This window comes from Aquila chrysaetos, chromosome 18, assembly GCF_900496995.4.
Source record: "Aquila chrysaetos chrysaetos chromosome 18, bAquChr1.4, whole genome shotgun sequence".
Taxonomy (NCBI): domain Eukaryota; kingdom Metazoa; phylum Chordata; class Aves; order Accipitriformes; family Accipitridae; genus Aquila; species Aquila chrysaetos.
In genome coordinates, this window is record NC_044021.1 from 13,069,022 (window position 1) to 13,074,710 (window position 5,689).

General features: G+C 48.1%; 1 long non-coding RNA gene across 1 annotated transcript; it reads right to left on the reverse strand.

Moving 5' to 3' along the window:
* Nucleotides 1-1,536: 1,536 nt before the first annotated feature.
* Nucleotides 1,537-3,495, reverse strand: LOC115352999. The gene is made up of 2 exons (XR_003927367.2): nucleotides 3,038-3,495; nucleotides 1,537-2,255 (listed from the first exon to the last, which is right to left on the reverse strand). It is a non-coding gene; the product is annotated as an uncharacterized LOC115352999 (long non-coding RNA).
* Nucleotides 3,496-5,689: the final 2,194 nt, after the last annotated feature.

Here is a 5,689-nt window from a genome sequence, read left to right on the forward strand (position 1 = left end):
TTAAAATTCCATACTAATTCAGAGTATATCTAGTTTTGCCACCATAAATATTCATGAAGGAGAGAGAAAAGGGGGTGCAGGCAGGACTCCAAATGGCAGGAGGGTTTTTATGTGACAGGCACCTCAGTAAGGTCAGTCGATGCACGGTTCTCCTCGTACTGCTGAGAGCAGAGATCGCTGAGCCAAGGCGCTCTCTGGCCTTGTCAAAATCAGGGAAAACAGATGAGGAGCAATAAAAAATAACCCACAGTTGTATTGGATTAAGCCCCACAACAGCCTTTGCTCCAGAATTTCGGAAGTCAGGGTTCAGTTTAATCAAGCGTAGGTCTCCTGAGCAGAGCTGCTCACGGCACATCTGGGCATGGGTAGCTGCGGCTCCAGCAGCAAAGAGCCATTTGCCTTCCTTATTAACAAAACATGGTTGTTTTTTGTTGTCAGCCAAACAGAAGAAAGAAATGGTGGGTAAGTGGCAAAGAGCAGCCACTGGCCTTTTCCAAAGCTGATGTCAAATACCTGTGTGTTGGCATTCCTGTTACCCCCTCCCCACCTCTCCCTCTGCTGCCTCGGGGATGTCCCTGCTCCCCGGTTCGAAACAGCACAACAGCCCCGGCGTTCACCCTATGGCTGAGCACCGAGTTTCCTTAGGGCTAATTTATGTTGTCGTTGAAGAGCGTTTTTCACTCTGAACCGACTGCTTTCAATGCAAATGGCACTGTGAGAAATCAGCCTTGTCGGTACTGCGAGCTAGGGTGGACATCACGCGCCTGGGACGACCGCGTTTGTGGATGCGTGTATCTGTTGTGCTGGCTCCGTGAGCTTTATGTTATTTATAGCGACAGGTCCCAGGGCATGACTCACTTATTTGCTCTCTAAAAGCTCCACCTTTTATTCTTTAATTGTTGTCATCTTCCATCCCTAGCATGAGAGGGAAGTGCCCGGGAAGAGGAGACCTGGCGAGCCGACAGGCAGCGTGTACAAAGCATCGCCCCAGCATGCAGGGGCAAGAAAGGGCCGAGGTGGGATTAGCAAGGGACATCAGGAAGGCCAGGTGTCATTCTGTGGGTGCAGAGCTCTACTCACTGAAATAAGAAAGCTTTCATCACTTTCCTTTCTGTAGGAGAAGCGTTCAGCGCCTTTTGGTTTCTACTTCTCTTCCCCAACACACCAGTTGCATGTGGGTGGACAATGCAAATACCAGCAGCGCCAAAGGGTAAGATAGGTGCCTCTAATAAGGAAGGGGCAGGGGAAAGAGTTCATGCAGAAGTTAATTATTTGCAAATTGGCAGCTATACTTCGACCTCAGATACTTGAAGACCTGGCTAATAACCCCTCTGGGCCATGGGTAGTTAGTTGACTGTAAGACCTGATGGAGTCAGTCAAACTGTGACAGTCAAGAAGGACAAATAGGGTGGCTGCCTTTAAAACTGGGGGGAAAGGAGAAAACTGGCCATCTTCATTTCATTGCCCAGGAAAACACTGGAGCAAATAATCAAATGGACTAGTTCACACTTGGTGATAAAAGGAAAGAGCACTAAATGAGCGAAAGCAAATTTATTTCCTTTTCCAGCCAGCCACCATTCTTACAGAAAGGAGAGAGGCAGTAAATGCCATGTATCTTGGCTTCCGAGTACTTTTGACAGTGTCTCTGACGTCCTTCTCATCATAAGTAACTCAAAAGAGAGATTTACGAGAGGGTGACGCAAAGCTTGCTGGAAAACCGTCGCAAGAGGGTGAGGGCCAGCAGGCGCGGTGGCAAGACGTACCAGGAACAACGGGGCAGGCTGGTGCCAGGGCTGGCACCGCTCGGCATCGTCGCTGGTGCAGCCAAGGGCAGCAGGGAGGCTGTGCTGGTCTGCACCCCCACCCCGTGGGGTGGGACGGGGAGAAACAGAGGGTGCAATTCAGAGCAGGGATGAGTTGATATGAGATGGTGCTATCGGGCACGAACGATGGACAAATCCAGCCGGGCAATAGCCTGGCTGGCAGATGGCTGGGCAGGACCCTGGCTTGCGAGCTAAAGCCTGGGAGCACCGTGTTGCTGAGGCAAAGGCAAACGCCATGCTGGGACGCGCAAACAAGGGTACAGCTTGCAAGGCGCGGGCAGAAGCCCTTTTCCTCTACCCTGCAGGGGCAGAGCTGCAGCTGGAGGTCAGGCAGTCGGTTCTGGGGTACGACACCCTGAGAAGGAGCACATCCCGGTCGGACACGGTGTGGGGGGCGGCCACGGGGCTGACAGGGGGCCTGGAGAACATCACCTACGAGGAAAGACCAAATGCACTGCAGTTGTTCTGCCTGAAGAAGGAAAGAGGAGTATTTCAACCTGTGGGGCTGCAAAGCGGAAGGGAATTACTCTACTCTCTGCCTGTGGGGCAGCGAGGAAGTTTCTGGTTAGTCAATGGGAAATAATTACAGTTGGTAAGGGCAGCGAGGCAGAGGACAGATGACGGCAAGGGAGGCGGTGGAGACTCCATCACTGCATGTCTTCAAAGACAATCTGTTGGAACAATGTGGGTGCAGTTTATGTATTATTATTTACGTTATACTCTAAGTAATATTTTTGTACGGTATATATAACACCCTAAGTCAGTAAGAGACAGTAAATATCCCAGTGGGGTCCCTTCCAGCCTGCGTTCTTTACCGAGCACAGCTCAGGCTGGAATTCTACATGTTACAAATCATTTGTAGGAGAAAAATCACACAGGCAGAGCGCAGCGTGAATGGCAAGTGGGAACTATCCCCCAGTGCAGTGCGCCAGCCCATGCTCTCCAGGCCATGGGACGCATCCAGCTTTGGGGTGTCCGTCAGAGGCTCCAGCGAGTCAAGATCTGTAGAGTGAACTGCAGCAGAGCAAAATCTGAACCACCTCTAAGCACTAAAGCAGCACAGGCCAGGGACCCTGCAGAGAGATTTGCCTGCAGATCAGGGAGGTAGCAAAACCAGTATCGTTTTGGGTTTGGAGCTCTTAGGGCAAGCTTTGCATACACTTTTAAATGCATCCCCCTTCCTGAACAAGCAAACACGGAGTTTAAGTCCTTACCTAATCACGGGACTCCAGGAGCTGGAGCTGAAAGAGAAACAAAGCAGTTTGTGACTCGTGCCGTAGCTGTGGCTACTGGACACGTCTGCGGCTGTCTCTTCAGGTCCTGCCCGTGTCCCCGGGGCAGCCCAAATTTGGAATTTTATTTGGCAGACAGCCTCAGGTGCTCCAGTTTGCTTCTAAGGGGCTGCTGGCAAGAAGAAATAAATTGAAAGTCTTTTTAGCTGTGAGTGCGTAGCTGGCCTGTGCTGCTCTGATTTGTATGCCACAACAAACAGCAAACTACATTCTAGGAATTACGCTTTGAGCTTTAACGTTTTCACCAGCTAATGAAAGGCATTTTGATAATTACGTCAAGCGTAAGGGAAACATCTCTATAGTTACTCAGTAACTAAGATACTTTGTCAACACAGAAGTGACAGGGTTCTTATTGCCTAGTTACTCAGAAAAATTGAACTATTTACAACAGAGGCATTCAATATATTGTATTTGCTAATGCTGCATTTCAGTGGTATGGCCATGGAAATCAAGATGCCTTAATAGCCTAGAGTTTGTCACGTTTGAATCACGGTGGAGCCCCTTCAGAAAAAAAACAATGCTTGCAGGGAATATTTTATATATGTAAAGTGTCTTTTATTGGCTGGAGAATTAAATTGAGGTAGTGAATCAGAGGACACCAATACTGTAAAGTTACTGATCTTCAGCTCCCGATTTATTTCTAAAGGCATGCACTGCTGTGCAGGAACCTACCTGACCAGGGGCAATCAAAGGCCCCTGAGTTTATTCAGGTCAGGGTAAAAGAAGAAATTTCTGGTAAATAGGGCAGAAGAAAGAGTAAAGGTTATTCAGAGAGGCCGCCTTCTGTCTGTGGGTCAGTGAAGTCGCCTTCTCCTAAGCGTCAAGGAAATGAAAGCTGAGCTGTAACAAAACAGCTATTTAGGAGGATCCTTTTAAACATGGATGCTGGCATACTGCTGGGAGGTTGGCTCTTTTTAGTGTTTCGCTACTGCCTTTTCATTTATTACACTCACCATTCTCTCCCCCCCCTCTGTTTCAAAATGAATGAAAAGAGATTAGCTGTGACAAGCAGTACGGGGAAAGCATGCGCGAAAGAGGTGAAACCTTTAAAGTATGAAATAAACCACAGTATTCGATATTCTGCAGCCGGGTTTAATTAGGATAATTAATTGTTGCTCCTTTGCAAGCGGAACGAAGCGTGCAAAGCCACAGGCCAAGGACGAGCGGCTTTGCCGGGCCTGGAGGGGAGGGGAGGAAGGCCGGCCGGGAGATGTCCCCTCGCCGCGGGGGCCGGCGTCGATGCCCGCTGCCCTCGCACCGCTCGCCGTAACCGCGTGCTCCGCACGCAGCCCAGCTCTCACGCACCTTCCTCCGGCCCAGCGGCTCCCAAACCGCAGGCACTGCCGCCGGTCCCGGCAGCGGCTCTCCCCTTCGGAGGGGCGGGGGGGGCTCCCTTCGTTAAAACCCCCTTTAATTGGCAGCGAGCACGGAGTATTATGCAAGCGAATTTCGCTGAAAACCGGGAAAAGAGGAAACCGTAGGAAAAGAAATGACAAGATCCCCTGCGGCTCTCAAGCAGCTCCCTTGCTCTTTCTAAAGTAGGCTGCATAAATATTGATCTAGCCGGGATATGCCCTACATTCATTTGCACAGACGTTATAAATGTGCTTAAGAATGAGAAATCAATCTTGTTTTCCTGCGCGGTAAACATGTGCGGCCGAGACTGCGCACAGATAATGCAAATCACAGCTCTCGGGCTTGCCACTTAAAGATCGAGTCGCAAAAGCGGTTCTTGGGGAAGGCATGAGAAAAAGATCTTCTTACCTATTTGTTTATTTTCAGGTATTTCCATTAATCCCTATACAGATCATTTAAAACACGCTCCCGCTCCAATTCTAGTTATAACGTATCATCTAACTAGTTTTCTGTATTTTGCCTGCTCAATCTGTTTTAGGTTACTCTTTCATAACCTTCACCAAGCAAGGCGAGGTATAACCTTAGGCATCCCTGTACCTTTATCACTCCCTCTGCCATTAGTCTTCTGTCTGGTCAAGCATTGCAACACCGCAACTGGGAAAATCATACCATTAGGTTGCAAAAGCAGCAGAGTTCCTGCACTAGAGAGCCACGGGTGGCGTCTGAATCACTGGGTGATTAATAATTAATATGTAATTGTTGGATAATCTGTTTAGACAGTCACAGTGTAAGAAATTTATTAGTATTTTCTCCGGAGAACATTGCTACTAAAATAACAAAATTTTAACAAGTCCCCTCTCGTTATAATCCTACTGAATTACCAAAATAGAGCAAAGCTGCCTCATCTTGCTATGCATTGTAGTGAAGGATTCTGCCTTTTTACCAAGCAAAGTGTATGTGTGTTCATAAAGTGGAAGACGTGGCAGACATTAGGTGGCAGAGATAAGGATTTGCATGCTCAGCTGGATTTTAAAAGAAAATTATTCAGCTCTTTTTAAAGTATCTGATTTACCTTGTTTGAGCTACCATTTGGCCAATTCCTCTGTCAGATTTATTGGCTTGACTCATTATTTTCAGTTATTTTCAACTTCATTTACGCATCCTAAATTACATATCCTCTTCAGAAAGCGTTTAGAATGTTTTTGTTGTTGCAAAGAG